The sequence below is a fragment of the Pezoporus flaviventris genome, unplaced genomic scaffold (assembly GCF_033815535.1).
Source record: "Pezoporus flaviventris isolate CSIRO_AGI_PZ_B2104156 unplaced genomic scaffold, CSIRO_AGI_Pfla_v1 ptg000001l, whole genome shotgun sequence".
In the NCBI taxonomy this organism is placed as follows: domain Eukaryota; kingdom Metazoa; phylum Chordata; class Aves; order Psittaciformes; family Psittacidae; genus Pezoporus; species Pezoporus flaviventris.
This window is the reverse complement of record NW_026892549.1, coordinates 56,893,423-56,911,732: the sequence shown is the minus strand read 5'-3', so window position 1 is coordinate 56,911,732 and position 18,310 is coordinate 56,893,423.

Sequence of the window (18,310 nt, the reverse complement as noted above, 5' to 3'; positions counted from 1 at the left end):
GAGCTTTTGTGTAGAGGACTTCTAGATGCCACATAAATATTGCTGGGTTTTATTGATTTCTAGACCAGGAACTATACAGGCAAAAAGTCCCTGTACACCGATAAAGCCTAGTATTGTTTCTCAGCTAGATTAAACCAGAGTCACTTAAAAGACGAGAAGTGATTTCATTCTTTATGACCTTAAAGCTAAAAACAGCTTAAGGAAATTATCTATTTTGTCATGCATCCACACCAGCGCGAATCTCTAGCAAATATACCTGTCAACATACACTCAGTATTACATTAGTGGCCTGTTACAAGCATACTTCAGCTATGGTTAAACATCAAGTTTCCTTGCCAAATTGGATGCAGAGTTAAAAAGAAAACAGGTCTTTTTTCCCCTGCTCCTCTGAAGATTTCCCCATGGACATGCTAATGGAAATCTGAAGAGCTCTAGAAGCTACCACATAGCAAAGGGTGGATGGAAGCTAAAGTAAATTATGCTCCAGAAGTCATGCAATTTGTCAAAAAAACTCCAGGATCAAGATGTGCTAAACCAAATTATTTGGAAGAATATAGAGCTTTGCATATCAGCAACTCCAGCACAAACTGATACACATTACAACATTCCCCACCAGGTAATATACACTAAGATTCGCCAGTCAGGTGAAGTCTCAGAGAGGATATAGCTTCAAACCATGTTGCTGAGCCCCTCTAGCCTCTGGTACCTAAAGTACAACTTTCACACTCAGCTTGGGATAGGGGTTTTGCTGTGGTTTTACCTGTGAGGAAGAGATGCCAAGCCTTTGGAAGCCTGAGTCTTGCACCCCTGATAACTTTTCGGTGCCTTAATACAATTGACATCTAACGAACTTCCACATGACCTTCACGGGTAGCACTCCAGGAACATCTGTCTCATTCACCCCATATACCACACCTGAACACAAACATGCCAAAAGAATTATAGTTACCATATTGCAGCAGTGTGTTTTCAAAAAATAGCCAGATTTACCATTCTGTTCTGAGGACACGTGCAGAGCAATGAGCTAACTATACACCCACCCATCTGAACGCTGAGTATGGACTTTATTCATCCTGGTTGCAGAAATCATAAATAGAACAGGAAGGTGAATCAGAGGGTACAGTTTTATGGCTATAATTTTGCTTCCCTCTTCAGATCAGATGGCTGAGCCAAAAGAATTAAAGCCCATCAGACATCACACTGGATATGTGCTCAAAACTTTCAGCAAGTATAATACTCAATATATGACAAACTGAATATTTTAAAGAAGATTTTGGAGGCTACTGTTTCTTATGCATATAACCATGCTAAGGAGCAGGTCTGAAGAACAAATATTAACGAATTCCTGATTTAAGTGTTCAACTGTATAGCTTTAAGATTGTATCTCCTTTGACCAGCCTTTATCTAGCTTTAACAGCTCAGGGTTTGCTTTCTCCTGAACTTCCAAATAATTGTTGAGACTATGAGGAGGAATCACTAGTTTTGCTCTGTGTGTGATTTACTCCAGAAACAGAACACAGCAAAATCAGATTCACCAGGAGGCTGCGACTGCCCGTTACTTGACAGGTGGGTTTATTACCAGACACAGCAATTTACAGACACAATCTGACATTTTGAAATACCTGTTCTCATACTGCTGTAAATTTCTCACTGCAACTTACATTACATTTAGGAAACAATTCAGAAAGGTCTAAAAATCAACCTGACTCCAGCTGCTTCAATGTCCCTTAAATCAAGACTATTTCATGTTAAGCAAGGAGGCAATGAATCTGAAGAGCTGGTATTTTGAGAAGGAGCTGTTTCTCTTAAGCCCTGCAAAAAGGCAGAAGGGAAGCAGGTTTGCAGGCCTTCCCTCCAGCTCTCAGTTTCTTCAACATTCTGCATGGAAACCAAACACAAATCTTGGTCACCTTGCAAGTACCAAGGGTGTCATCTCAGCATCAGTGCTAACAGCCCCACTGACTGCAGCAAAGCAGAATTTCACACCAAGCAAGATGAGCAGAACACAAATCTAATGAAGCAGCAGTGAACTTCTCCCTCCCTCCATCAATACTGGTATCTTGGAATCAGTAACAAAGAGCTGTCACTCTCCCAGCTCTTGTGAAAGGACAAAGACCCTCCTTACTTGGTATAATCCAGTGTCACTAGGAAAGACTAGCCCCTGGTCTGTAAGCACTGCTGCATTGGCATAGTGCTTCTTGACCCAACTTAAGGATTTCTGAAAGCTGTTAACCACCATTGAAAATGCATAAAATTGCAGTCTTGGCTTTGTGAAGTCCATGACAAATTCTTGCAGGGTTGAGCATAGAAATAAGAAGTCTTTCTGGTGCAGACTACCAAGACACTGGTAGTCCACAATAGGGGGTAATAGCCAGATGTGTCCTGGTGGAAGAACTTCAGTATATCACTACATGGGGGTAAAAAGGCTGTGGATTCATTACTGAGTCTTTACCTTCTGTTGCACTACTCAGTCTATTATATTAAATATTATTTGCATTATATTCATAGTTTACTATCATACTAATAATCCCTATTGCATTGAGCTCCATTGTCTGGCAATTGCCTACAAAGGATTCCCAGGAATTGGCGCAAGAAGGGGTAAGCTAAGACTTCTCCGTTTCATAGGTGTGGATCACTGTTATATTGCCTTGTCCTCTCCCTAGCAAGAACAGTGGAGGGCTCCACTGCTCTGGGGTAGTAGTAAGACTCTTCATTTGAACAGCGCTTAATGAAATGAGAGCCTGATGCTTAGGAGGGTTTGTGAAGCACAGTTACTATCTAGCAGTATATTTCATTAGAAGCTTTACAAGACTCTGCATCACTTACCTCATTCAGCGTGAGGAAACAGGCACTAAACATAAAAGGAACATCTTCTATACCCAGCACCTGCCTTGGCTCACTGCAAGGCAGCACCTTGTTGTCTCTGGGAAAGGAGGAGGCAAAGGAGTGCCCCAGGCTTGAGGAGAGGCTGAAGGACTCCTCTGAGCTTTGGGCAACCTTAGATCTGCCATTCTAACTCTACTGCAGGCTCCCATGAAGCTGAAGGTGATCATTATACATCTCCACATCTCTATAAAACAAGAGCATTGCTCTCCTGTCATGCACTGCCTCATCTGCTTTACAACTCTGATTCCTCAGAAAAAGGACACCCTTCTCTGCAGCATCTGTAGCATCACTGAATCCAAACTGTGCCTGGGCCCTACTTTAAAACAAATACCCATGGAAATCTTTCATAAACAATTAAATACACACACACCCTGGTACTGGGAATGTGCTGCAGTATCCTCCCAGAGCTCTACAGAATTCCGCAGCAAACCCAAAAAAGATTAAGTACTTGGAGCAAAAGGCAACAATTGTTATTTCAATGTAAAAGCTGACATGCCAAATCTTGCCTTCCTGCTAAATGAAGAAAGACATTTGCACGTTTTTCTAAGAGAACATGTATGAAGCTCTGCAATGCCTCTGCAAAACTCTCCAGCTTTGACTGAATAACATTTTGACTGAATTGTTATTTTATCCACAGTGTTCTCACTAACTCCATTCCAGCTACAATTAAGTTAAACATTACATCTCCAATCCTTTCTCCCGTTCTGTAACCATCATAAAGGATTTCTTTTTAAAAGACACAACCTTTTTTTGCTCTCTTATAAGACACTATTAAATCTGCATTCTCACTTCATAGTACAGTTAGAAGCAATTTTATTAAAGTATTTATGATTATGATGGGCATAATATGAAAATGATCCATCTCTCCTTTTTCTACTGATTCACAATATGAGAACAGGAGTTCAAGCAATGAAATTACCAGCACGCCAGTGTCAAACAAATGAAAGATGCCACTTTACACAGCACGTGGGCACCTTATGGAATTTCCTACTGCAAGATGTCTAAATGTCACACGGGGCTGAGTGGAAATGCAATTGCACAGCATGGTTATGAATGGTTTGAACACTGCAAAAGCATGGGGATGCCATTCCTGCAGTGAGATACTCAGGATGTATCTTCCCACCTGTGAAGGTAGAAGAGGGACATGAACCCCCATTTATTCCTACAACAGAAGCTCCATCATGCCATAATTAGAAAATTGCCCAAGTTTAAGGTGACATTTTTTTATGCAGGCACCATTTTCCTGTTTATCATTTCTAAGATGCAAAATTAGACTTAGATGGCCTGATTCCAGAGTTCCTACCTTCCAATGTTAATTATACTAGGTATTAGTGCTAGCACTACTGCTACTCTGTACAGCAAACTTCATACCACAAGGTAATGAGTAACAAACATGCACTCCGATCTGGAAAAGAGGGCATTTTGCAAGCCCTTACACCTCAACATATTCCACAAACACAGAAGTAAATTCACAGTCAGAAATGTGAGACATAACGTAAGGCTCAACTTTCACCTGAAAGTGGGTGCTCTCATTCCCTACGGACATCACTGGGCCCGTAGGTAAGGAAGGTTAGGCCAGGCTGGTATTTGAACAACAAATACCGAGAAAGTGGTTGCACACCCACTGCAATACAATGCGGGTCACAGGCAGAAGCTGGCCTACTGCTTCAATGGTTAATGCACCTGACTTAGCCAGTATAGAAACAAAGTCGCTAACCACTTTTTAAATTCTTGAAGTACTTTGCTTTCCCTGAAATGCAGAAATGAGAAGTGATCTAGTTGATTTCCTCTTGCACATCTAGCTCCAAAGGATGTAATTTACTTCCTTCAGAAATGTCTATGAGAAGTGTTAAGGAGGCTCAAAATTTCAGGACAGAAGCCACAGAACCATTTGGTATGTGAAATGAGAGACAACAGCCCCTCTGAATGGCAGCTGCAATGAAATGAAGAATCATTACAGTTGCTACACAGCTCTTTACATTTCCTTCTCTGCTGCTGATGGCTAAGAACCCCCCTGAAGACAAGGTGACAAGCTCTGACGAAAGTTTTCATCATGCCCTCTAAAACGGGGCATATATTTCATTATCAGATGGGGAGCTGTATGGTATACAGTGACAAGATTCACAAGGACAAACGCATACAAAAAAAATCAGAGGTGGTGCTCTGAAAGCAAGAATCACTCTAGTTCGTTCCAGTTTGATTAGTACCTGATAGAAACCAGGAGAACAAATGCAACTAGATCTGGTGAAAATCATGGTTAGAACCACAAAAAGCCACCTTCATTCCTTTAAACTAATAATATGTGTCCAGCTTCCGTGTTACATTAGGAATCTGCACTCTGGAGAAAGAACATAATGAATTCCTGTAGTACCCAAGCCAATGGGTTTACCTTTCACAAGGAAAATAAACAAAATCAAATCACAAGCCTAGTATCATGATGTTTGCAGGATAACGAGTTGCTTTCATTGCTTGCCATTTTGCTTTCATTGCATCATTTCTCGTTAACATGTATTTATGCACACTAAAGATTACATAAAAGTCATTCTGCAAAGATAACACACAGTAGGATTTAGAAGGGTGAAATCAAATAATCCCATCAGCTTTGCATTTAGTACCCAGCTAGAAAAAGGAACAAGATCTACAACATCCTTTCTTGTTTACCTAGTGTAATTGCTTTGGGGCTTTCTTGCAAGTGGATTTGCTGAGAAACATTGCTTTCTCTCCAGTAAGGTCAGCTTTCATCCCAACGCAGAAGGCTCTGTGGCCAGAGACAATAAGGGACACAGATACAGGTAAGCTTAAAGGCCAGTGCCTCTGCTCTTTCCCTGTACTGAACAGACAAAGAGATGCAGAGAGGAAAGAAGGTAGAAACAGGTATTGAAGTCAATTCTAAGTTAGATAAAATCATCCTTTCAAGAGTACCAAGTCTGGCTGCAATTTTGGGGTGGTCATGATCATAGGAACAGGGAGCTTCTAGCCACTTATGCTGGGGCTGGCACAGAGAACGGTCTTTCCTCTTTTTATGTGACTTGCTGCACCCCAGTGGGTTCGTATGGCCAGGTTTGGCACTACAAAGCCTTGTTGGCAAGATTCAGCTGCTGGCAATGAATCACACTGATGTTTGGTAGTATAAGAAGTGATCTCCTCTCTTCCAGCTAACTGCAAGGATTCCTCTGTGGATTACATACCACATCTACTAGATTATTGGTTTGGCTCAGGTAAAGATGCTCTTTATCTATATTGTTAAAGCAAGCGAGAGGTCCAGTGTAGCAGCAGTTGAAAACATGCTAAGTGCATTTTAGGGCTCTTCTGTCTGGAGAAGCACCAACTGAAATTGAATCACAAGGGTATTTTCCTATAAAGCCACATCAGAGGCCCACATACAAGCTACATCCGGCTGTATTTTCCCAGCGAAAAAAAATGTGTTTGTTCCTCAGGCTATTGCCCCTCAGGATTGTTTCCAGGGTTTTCAAATTACATGAGTAACTACATTCTTCTAAGTCTTTGCATCTTCTTCCTAATTAAAACATCTCTCAGACTTATCAAAGCAGAGATATTAGCATACTGGGCCAGCTACCTTTTGTTCCTAATAATTCCCTGCATACCCAAAGAGAAAGCCAGGGAAAGGGAAAGAAAAAATAGGGGGTGGGGAGTGAGGGAGAAGGAAGGAAGGAGGGAACACAGACACAGGCACCATCTCTTATATCCAAATCAAATCTTTTTTAGCAGGTTTCTTCTAAGCTCCCCCTATCCTTACTGGCCATCTCACTATTTTACAAAGCTGTCACCATATGTGAGCTATTTGGCTCCAGGGAGAAAATTATCAAGATGAAAGAATTACTTACCCCACTTCTATCAACCTCGTGAATCATTCATGTTCCTTACCTGAATCACAGCCAGCTGCAGTATCTGTCACATACTGGATTTAAGCCATGCACAATGTAACATTTACCAATGATCATTCAAAATATTCTATTAACCCACCTTCAAATACACACATTGTGTGTTAGCACACAGTATAGGAAAAAACAATTTATTGTACAGTTCGACATCTAGCTGAAGTGCCATAGTTTTAGCTGAATGCTATACAGCCTTCTCTATAGTCAAGGAGTGACTTTATTTATCCTTAGATATAGCTCTTGAAAAATAATAAGACACCATCTTCCCCTGGACTTCAGTAACAGCAGGTTTTAGATGCTCAAATGAAAACTGCAGTAGGTGAAAACTAGGAGTAAGGAAGCCTGTACCTATGATCAGCAGAATAAGCCTCACCAAGGATGCTTACACACCCACAGTTGTCAGCTATGCAAAATATCATCTGAAGCTCACAAAAGTTGCTGTGAATGCTTCAAGTTAGCCTTGCAACCTATTTAAACTCAGTTCAGCAGAACCTGGATGAAGTTTTATGTTGTGTAATGGGAAAACTAGCACCTCTGGAGTATACAGTACACACCTCCATGACCCCCCTTATAAACCAGCTGTATATCCTCAGAAATTCTCTCTCCAAACAAAAACTCACCACCTAAACCCAAACAGATACTGCTGTAAGGCTAATTAAGATGTTTTATAACTAAGTTGCTGTCACATTACATGCCCCAGCGGGTTAACTAGGCCCTGGGGCTCTTGTGTTGGCGCTGGACACGTTGCTCCTGCCAGCACAGGTCTCAGCAAGGCAGAGCAAGGCCAGCATGTATTCAGTTACCTAAACTTTTATTGCAGTAATGGGATTACAGCAAGGATTGGTTCAAAGCTGAAATAAAGCATTCGTTTAAAGCCATTAAAAATAGTTACTTTGCTGTCAGATTATTAATCGTCTGTCATAATATTCTTAGAGGTGATTATAAGAAGTATATTTCTGTGTAGTCAGAACGCCCTTCTGTCAGACACCGCGGTAAATGAAGAGTCAGCAATAGAAACACTGCCACCGCACAGAAACACTGCCATCTCTTGTTCATCGCCAGGCAGACAGCTGCCATGCACGCATTCGAAACCCGGCAAGCAGCAGGTTACCTGCTTTAAACCTTCATGACAGAGACATTCTCTAACGCGGCTTTATCTCACTTTTGGGGTAAAGGTACACGTTGCTCAGGTAACGCACGATAATTCATTAAACCACGGCAACCTGCTTTTGAGCCTGAGCTCTGTCAAACCCTGTCTCTTTCAGGTGCACGGTGCAATGAAATGCTTCATTGCTGTAGCACCAGAGACATCGGCAGTTACTCCAGCAACACAAAAGCAGACTTAGCCCTGGGAGACTATGGGAAGATGCAGTGTGAAATGCTACAAAGCCTAACACATTTGCTTCATGCAGAAGTTGTTGCTAAACCTCCCATGAAAACATGGAACAAAGCAGCAAGTCCCGAGCCTGGTGCTGGTGCCCCAAAGGCACTGAACACCCAGACCCCAGGCCCACCTGCAGAAGAACTTCACCCCCAGTCCCTATGGACACAAGCAGGCAGGGGCTGGGCATCAGCACCCACTGTCACCCTTTGGAGACTATAAAACACAGATTTCTAGTGGAAACGCCAGCATCTCACTCACTGGAAATGAGTAATTTCTGTCATACTATTTCTGAGTCAGTCAATAGCTTCTTTTCTGCCTGATTAATACCAATAGGATCATGGTAAGGGCAAGAGTACATTTTATGCCTGAGCTGGTTAAATTTCATGATTATTTCTCAAGGCACCTGGGTCTGCTACTGAGGCATCAGTGTATTCATTACACTTCAGTGGCACATAATGAAGGCGTAAACGAATACTGCAGATTTGGGGATTCTAGTTCAGGGGGAATAAGAAATGGTGTCAATGGAACAAGTGACCTGTTCCAAATTTCTGGTTATATGGGAGAAAAATGTTAGAAAAGAAAAAAAGCAAAGAATATTAAAAGACAGCCATCTTAAAATAGTATGTCCTTGAAAAAGATGTTGATTCACTTCAGGTAAGACTTCCACACTATTAAACAAAGACTATGTTAAACTCCATCTTCCAAAAGTAAATCCAAATAAGCACCACAGATCTAGCTCCTGAAAGTCTGGGTATTTTTGATGTACTCCATCTGCACTGGAAGCAGCTATCAACAGATACCTCTCACACCTTGTCACAGACCATAAATTCATTGAGATTCTGATTTTCAAACATTTCTGAACTTACAAACCTGGCTCTTTGGCAGAATGGCTGGGTTAAAATGTTTGGGTTTATTTAGGAGGAGGACATTGCCCTCTATTTGCAAGCAGCATTAGCAGGCTGATTTAAGTAGGGCTCCAAAGGAAATAAAGCCTGCTGATAGCAACTACCCCCAACATCACAGTTTGCTGCTTGAGGAAGGAAAACACAAGGAACACAGAAACTTTTACCTCCTTTAATGGTGCATTTTTCATACCCTTGCTGGGCAGCTTGCTTACAGACCACTAACATACTGCGCGAGAGAAACCCACCGTGTCTCACTTCTTCAGAGCAGCCCCATCATGGCAAAGGCTGCCAATGTACCAGTTTCACTTCAGAAAAGCTTCCCCCCCTTGTTCTTCTCAGAAAAGCCCAAGCACTACCTCACCCCACAACCCTCCACACCCTCAGGTGCCATTTTATGTCCTTTTCCACCCATCTCCCTAGCCTCACACCAACAAATGGCCACCGGCCACAGGAGTGATTGACCTGCACTCTTGCATCTTTCCAAGCCCAAATCCTGCATGAATGTGATGATTCAGGTCGGGAGAGGTGAGAGGAAGGCAGAAGCCCTCAGGATAGTGACTTGCAAGCCCCCACTGCAGAGACAGTGACCCCAAGGCAGGCCCCACCACTTGTGAGCCCACCAAGGACCCTTCCCGTGGTATGGCTACCTCCTGCCTGCCTGGGCAATATGGAGCTGAGGGATGGGTGAGGAGAGGTGCACAACTGAGCCCACTTGGGCCATCAGGCAATCTGGGACAGGCACCACATCTGCACCTAAACTACACCCTGCTCCTGCACCACCTAATGCTGCTCCTGCACTCACATCACCTCCTGCTCCTCCAAGCACCTCCATCACCCACACCACCCCCTGCTCCTCCATCACCTCCAGCGCTCACACCACTTCCTGCTCCTCCATCACCTCCTGCATCCACATCACCTGCTGTTCCTCCATCACCTCCTTCACCCACACCACGTTCTGCCCCTGCTCACAGTCCTGCATGTGCACCCAGAAATCATGACTGCACACAGTGAAATTCAAACAAAAGCCACCCTCAAGGTAGATGCTAGACACCATGAGTGAACCCTGTGTGCCTGTGAGGTGCCTCTGACCAGGGTGAAAGACCCCTGCCAAGCCTGATGTCCCCTGACTTACTCTGCTCAGTGGCTTTCCCACAGCATAGGAAGGAACCATGAGGGCTCAAAATACGTGAATTTACCACATTTCTCTTTTGTGTTTCTCTGCATTCAGATTTTACCTCAGGAAGTATGCGGTACTTTTTGTTACACTAAACTGCAATTATCTATGAAAAATGACATTTGTTAAGTCATCTTGCTGATATGTCTTAACCTTCTTAATACATACGTAATTCTTACCTCCCTCCTGCACTTCCATTAACTTGACTGGCATTACAGGGAAACCCCAGCCTTTCCCGGGTCCTGCAATCAGTGCTGCCACACTGCAAAGCGGGTCCAACAGCCCCTCAAAACCACCCTGATGTGGGGGTCCTTTGTGAAGGGACTGACTATGGTGCCATCCCAAACCAGTGCTGCTCATTCCCTGCCATAGGAAAAAGAAAAGCTAATTAGCACAACCAGTGCCATTATTCCAGATCTATGTTAGTAGTCAAACAGGTAATTAAATACCCGATGGAGTTTGAGTCTCTTCTGCACATGCATGATTCGAGGGATCAAGAAATGGTCTTCAGGTTGAAGCTAATGCAGGTCAGACCGCTCACCTAACTGAAAAACAACATTAGAATCCATGAGCAGGAGAGGTTTGTGCTGGTGGGATGGGGCATAATGACTTCTGGTGAAGTTGGTTTTGAAACCAAATTCAATTCTAAAATAATTTCCAGTTGTGGTTTGGTTTTGGTTTGGGGTTTTCTTAATACTGGGGTAGTCAACAGTTGGAAAAATGATCCAGGCAAGCAATAGGTTATCTCTGTCTTCAAGACAAAACCAAACACTTTCATGGATTTATGGAGCTGTGCACAACTTACCAGGCTCCACACAGGCCTTAGTGGATGAAATTCAGTTAACAGCAGCATGCAGAGGGTAAGAGTAAATGGTCTCTGCTGGCTGCTCACTACAAGAGTATCACAGCAAGTTGGCTCTCCAGCACCCCTCTAGACTCACATTAAACACCTTTCCCATCACCTGGGGTCTCCGTGCTGGGGTGGGTGAAACAGGGCAGCATTCTTACACAAATCCCATGTTCCCATCATTTCACGTTTCATTCCTCCTCCCTTTTCACACCACAAAGGAACTCCAGGACCTCAGCTTTCCTATAGGACTCAGCTGTGGTGTGTGGGTTCTGCACAGCCTACATCCCAGTTAAGCAGCCGCATGGCACCACAGAAACAGATCCACAAGGGAAGCAGCCAGCACCAAGGACATGGCAGCCCCATCACACCCATTTTGCAGGGTGGTTGTGCTGGAATGGAGGAGGACTGACCCTCACATGCCACAGAGGAAACACGTTAACTGCCCTCCCGGAGCACAACTCCCAGTGTGGCCTCTCCAGATCCTGTTCACATGCTGCAAGGTGGCGCAGCAACGGGAGCTGAAGCTGCTTCGAGTGCTGGCAACTGGGAGATTCACTTCAAAAGTGCACTTATGACCCCAGCTGAAATCACAGCATCACAGAACGCTCTGCGATGGAGGCGACCATTAAAGATTATCTAGTCCAAGCCCCTGCCACAGGCAGGCACAAATGCTCATGCTGACGTTCCCAGAAACGCTTTCAAAGCAGAAATCAATTAGAACTGGTGGAATTAGTCTCTGTGAATAATTTAGCTGCTACATTTTGCATTAATTGTTGAATAATTTATTCACAAATACATCTTCTCCATTATTTGACCTTTGCTGCAAAGTAATGAATGCTATTTGGCAAATAATTTACTGCACAATATTTATATGAATACATTAACTCTGAAAATGTTTCCCTATTAGCCCATTACTTCAAAATTCACCATTCCAGTGGTGTCAGCATAGACAGCATTCAACCATCTTTTACAAGTCATTCCTATTGCCTGGTCTGGTTTATCCTAATTCAAAAGTGTCAGGGCATATTCCAAACTATTTCATTTGGATAAAGCCTGGAGATCTCTTTGAATAAACACAGGGATGTGCAGGCAGGTGCAGTAGTAGGTAGCTGGACCAGGGAGCAGCAGCAAACATGGGAAATACTCAGACATAGGTTTTGGGGAATCTGTGAGTATCCAAAATCTCACTGAGATCTGACAGGGACTAAATACATATAAATACATAATTCCAACTCTTAGGAAAACCACGGCCTCTGCCGAAATCCTTTTTATCTCTGTAGTACAATGACATAATCTACTGTTTATTTAAACACCAGGGCAGCAGACTTTGCATAGTTAGAGTCACAGCCTAGAACATGGACAAAACCCATGCTGCTTCTCAGACATCTTGTTACTTGGGTATTTAGGATAAGCAGGTGGAAAACTGGGTGCAAATTTCTGCTTGAAATACATGTGATCAACACACACCTCAGGAACCTTTCTGAAAAGAACCTTAGCTCACTCCTCTTGGACATGAGCAACACCAACAAATCATCAAGAAATTATGCTGGCTTCAACTCTGCCATCCAAACAGCAATAGAGAAGCAGCAAGGCACAGCTCTACACATCCAAATGCCGTGAAACAACATTAAAGTACCTAGAAATACATACTTGAGAGAACATCTGGTTCACAGCTTTACAGTAAGTGTATAAAAACTTCTTCTAACCATGCTCTTTCAGTCCAGCAGCTCTCCTAGCCAAAAGCACCAGGTGAACATGAGTTACACCAGCCCTGTGGCCGGAGGGCTCCACATGACTAATTTCCTGCAATTCTCCAAAGCAAGAGATGTAGCAGCAAAGCCAAGAAGTTCTGCAGGATTTCATCACCCTTTAACCAAACTGACAGTTTAAAGGCAAGAGTCCCCTGCTATGTTCACTCACACTGACAGAAGAACATTTTTCTGGGGGAGGAAAGCATGTTTGACATAAATATTTAACAGAAAGCATCCCTGTAAACACAAAATCTGGTGGTTTTGAGCCTCTTCTACATTTCACCAAACTACTTGCTAGGCTGTCACAGGTGGACTTGTGATTCTCCCTGTTCATAAATCAATGAATCACTTGGGGCAAGGAACAGAATCAAAGGGATTCACACTCTACTAAGCCGCTTTTCAGCAGCGCTTTGTCTAGGTACTGTGGAGCTTATCCATGCTGCAACAATCTCTCCATGGCCTAGTGTGTTCCCTGCTGGGGAAGGAAACACAGGAAAATCCTCGTATTCTGTAATTTAATAGCACCATTGCAGGTTGAATCACTTCAGACTGCACCTATGGGAAAGGGCAAAAAGAAGAGACAGAGCACTTTGTACATTTGGGATGATTTCATCTCCTTCATCCAGAAAGTAAACGCTGACTGAGACAAAACCTTTATCCTTCAGGGATCATAAATATATATTCTCTGCCTTTCTTGTACCTTTTCTATGCTGTGTCCTGAGCACAGAAAAACAATCATTTTCCTCCCAGATTTTGAGCTTCTCTTGCCCTGAGTGTGAATAGATACCTGCCTTTTATCATTCATTTAAGTTCTGATGGGAAAGAAAAGGTTATCTATCTCACATACACCCATAGATGGGCTTGGTTGCAAGACCCAATTGCCAGCTTGCAGCCAGCTCTGAACATAGACACAACACTGAAAACTCGGAAAGCCATTGCTAGTACCATCCCTTATACATATCACAGATGTGTAATTAGACGACGGATCTTGATCTTCACACAACAGGAGTCAGGTGTATGTTTAATTTCTTTTCCTTCCTATGCATTGTTTTTCTGTCCTTTGTTACTTCAGTTTTAATTTGTCGTGTCCATTATTCCCTTCTAAACAATTTATCTTGTAACATATTTGCAGATCGAGGATGCTGAGGAGAGGCAGAGGGATTTGCCACTCTCATTTTTGCACCTGCTTGCTTACACCTACAGCACGGTCCTTTTCCATGCTCATTCTCTTATGTCTCTTTCAATTATAGGCAGTTTTCTTCAAAATGTCATCTCTAAGTAGCTCCCAAGGAATGGCTAGCTGTTCTTTCTCCCCAGCATTCCTCTCTTCCAAAGATACCATTAATGGTATTCCTTGGGATACCTTAGGATTACCTTAGGATGCTCTTCTCCCAGTACAGACTACCTATTTGGCATTTGTTTTCTTATTCCCTGTATTGGGTTTGCATGGCATTCCTAAAAAATATTTTTTTCTGAATTAGAATATTTACATAAAGCAGCACTGCTTGGAAAACTTGCACCAGTGGCAAAGGCCTTTTTTAGGTGGTAATTACAAGACACATAGGTCTTCAGATACTCCAGTACAAAGGACACATTTCACTGACAGTTGTTCAATTCCATTTGCTCCCAGTCATGGCTACAAATGATGCACTGCTCTTGGTTCTGGATCTGTAGGCAGCTAATGAGTAGGAAGCCCTTAACTGAGGTTCCTGGCTGCATCACAAAATACTCTTTTTTATAAGCCAAAAATGATTGCAGAGCAGTGAGCAATGTTTCAGATGGGTTTACTTGACCTGCTAGTGCTCACTCTCACAGTGGCATGATTAGGGACAGTGTAATGTCATGTAACCTCTTATTCCCTCCATTACAAGAAAAATATGCCGATCCACTTCTTTACCTGGCACAAGCAAATCCTGGGCTATGAGCTTCATTTAGTACACAGTGAGAAGTACTCAGCTCTCAGCTAGGTCTTTTCCAGCTTTGTTTTTTGAAGACACTGAGGACAAGTAGCCACCAGTCTCTCGAGCAGCTTTCTTCCTTCCTGGGAAGGTCAGGACACCCTTGGTCGCAACTGGATTGACGCAGGAGGCTTCACAGCACTCAGCATCTATTTCTCCATCCCACATTTGTCTGCGTCCTTCCTTGTTCTCCCATAACTCTATCACCTGGGATGGTTTTGACAATTCTTTCCTACATGCTCAATCTGATTTAGTTTCCTTATATTTCTCCAGGGACTTCAATTGCTGTTCATGCCCCATTTAGTTTCCTTTTAGAGAGAACACCGCTTGGTGTAAATGCAGTGTCCTCAGCCCTGGAACAGGAAGAGGAGAGGAGTATGGAGCAATTTCAAGGCTGCTCGAGTTCTTTGGCTTTTTTTTCACTTTCATGCTGCTCTTCAGGATCCCCCACTAGACCTACTGAATTTAGATAGATCACTTATTTGATTTCTCTCCTTTCATGCATTCTTTGCATTGTCTCCTTGAAAACATCTCTCAGTCACAGCTTTTGTCCCCTTGCGCTCAGCAGTGAGATGTCACATGCTTTCAACAACACAACCTCACCTTGCAAAATGAAAAAGAAAAGAAAGAAAAAGAGAAGCCAGTAAAGAGCATCAAATCCTATAAAAAGCAGGAGGTGTTTCTTAATCACCAGCTGCTTTGAATGACTTGGTTTATTTCCCTTTTTTCTGGACACCAAATGCTCAGCTGACAGCACGGCAATGGTTTCTCATTACCTTCAGGGAGACAGGCACTACTCAAAGCAGTGGGAGCAAATGCATTGCCCATGCCCAAAAGCATTGAGACGAGAAATTCAGGGCTTCAGAGTCCCACTTGATTGTCAGATATGTGCAATTCACTTTGTTATGCAGTCTGGCCTTTTCCTCTCTACTTCTGCCTAGTCTGCTGTGTATTTTGCTTCAGTGATACAGCAAACACCTGAAGCCCCATGCAACAGATGGCATTGAAGAGGCTTATTTACAAATGCTCACATTTTCCCAGGTGAAATTTCCTGATCCAAGATGGAAAATAGGGGGGAGCTTTATAATAAACACCAAACCAGTAACTCTAGAGTGTTCCCTATTGAGGCTGGTCCCCCACTGCCCTTCCGGGCTGCTCTGACAACCCTATAAACCATCAGTGCAAGTGGGCTGGATTGGAGCATCTTGGAGAAGTGTCTCTGGAAGGCAGGCTTTAGAAATGCAAAGACACGTAGGAGGATCTATGCTTTAGGCTGGCTTCTCTGAACAGAGTAATTTTGATTATCTTTTTCAAATACTACCCTGAGCTCCTCTGAAATCGATGGGAACTGCATCCTCCTTCCCTTTACAGAAAGCCATTGTATATTACACTTAATCTGATTAGGTAGTGTAGAGGGGAAAAAGCCAGCTGCTCTTCTAGGGGCTTTAAATATGTACTTTTAAACAGCGTTTAAACAGAACATTCTTTAGAACAACCCACTTTAATATGAGGTAAAGCAGTTTTAAGCAGTCATTTTAAAATACCACACAGTTAATATATTATTGCAGCCCCCTTGCTATGAAGACACCTTACAGAGGAAAAACCTTTCTGAGCAAAACCTACTGTCTCCAAATCGTAATTTACTGACTCTGAAAGTGTTAAAGAATTACAGCAATAGAGATTTAAGATTATCAAGCAAGGAAATGAGCCTTGAAATCAGTATCACAGTGTATTTGGTTACAATTTCATTTCTGAGGGGAATTATATTTAAAAAAAAAAAAAGAAAAATCACATAAATCTTTTCAAATAAGGAAAGTTATATGGGAATCGGGGTGGGATTATGTCTCCTGGCCATTATTTCCATCCACAGGACTTCATTTTGCAAAGCAGATGAATAACCTCACCCACATGAGCAATGAAGAGCCAATTCATCACTTTAAATCAATGGTCCCAGCTGACTTAACTGAGCCTTGAAAAAGGCCCCTAGGGCTACACTGTGATGGTGAAGGCTGTCCTGGTTACAGTGTTTGGGCAAAGCAAGGATCGGAACCCTGTATGACATGTTTGTTTGCTAATGTAAGTAGGTGTGAACATAAAGACTGGCATTAATGAGAGAGGGGAAATTGTAACCCAGCCTTGTCCCATGTCAACAAAACCAAACCTATCATTTAACTCTGATGCTACCTCCCCAAAAAGGTCAAGACCAGAAGCATGAGGACATGTTGAAGAGAAGGTTAAAACTGAGATAAAGGTATAAGTAACCATGACTGTTCAAGAGAAGAATCCCACTATATGGCCAAGCTGTATGTGTTGTAGCAGGACTGAAACAAAAACGAGATAAATTGTGATTTGCATTAGGTAATATGCTTAAGTGATTAATAAGGAACAGGAATGATTTGCTAAAGGATTTACAGACACCCAAGAGAAGATGATGCACTTCCGAGTCTGTCATGACAAGGAGAACCGTTCATTTTCGCAAATGGCTGGACAAGTGGCATTCAGGACTATTTTGCCAGCTCTGTGATTTGCTTCTTCATGGTGGCCTTTGTTAGAGAAAACCAAGGCACGGTTATATTTTGTTGCTGCTTTCATGTTTTCTCGTTCCTACTAGCTTTTGAGGTATCTGCTGCCAGCTGGAGAACTCTTAGGATAAGTGTTGCTGCTAAGTGCAAAAACTCTGGACCCTCTTCCACACCCTCAGTCCCACCCAAGCTCTTATTAATTTATTCAAGGCTAAAATTCTAAAAGCTACACAAAGCACAGTTGATGAAGTAATACCACGGAGGCTATCAGATTATTTTACATAGAATAACACCCATCCACATTGCTATATACTTTATCCAGAGCAAAATGACTCATCTATAGCCCAAAGACCAGTAGGAAATGAAGATAACAAGCAGCAAAAATAAAAGCCTACCTTCCTTTATAGCACTTGCTTCACACTAACCAGCATACACTGCACGAAATCTACCTGACTCTGTTCATTTGGTCGATCTTCTGATCAGAGACCTATGGAGCCAATTCCTACATTTGAGAAAAGGATGATGATTAACTCATTGCAGAAACATCTCGCCTAAAATCATGAACATCTAGAACAGCTCAAACCTCCTCACTAATGATTACAGGAGTTTTAATCACTTCCATTTTGAAATTCAAATTGGACCTAACACTTGAGCACCTATAATTATCTTTATGGAAGTGAAGATTACCATCAGGTTAGGGCACTTCACATGTATCAGGCAGGGAAATTTCAAGATTCAGGGCCCCAAACCTGAAAATGCACAGGCTGTGATTCAAACTAAGATTCACATTTGCACCGATGAAGATTGTTAACTACAGGAACCCAGGAATGTGGTGGATTCACCTCTGCTCGGACTAAAGATTGAATGACTTTGCCAATGGTCTGTTGTAGCTCACACATAAGACAGAAGCAAAATAGGATTTAAATGACCTTTTTCACTTGGTGTTATACATGATATCCAAACAATTGCAATGGCTGCCTT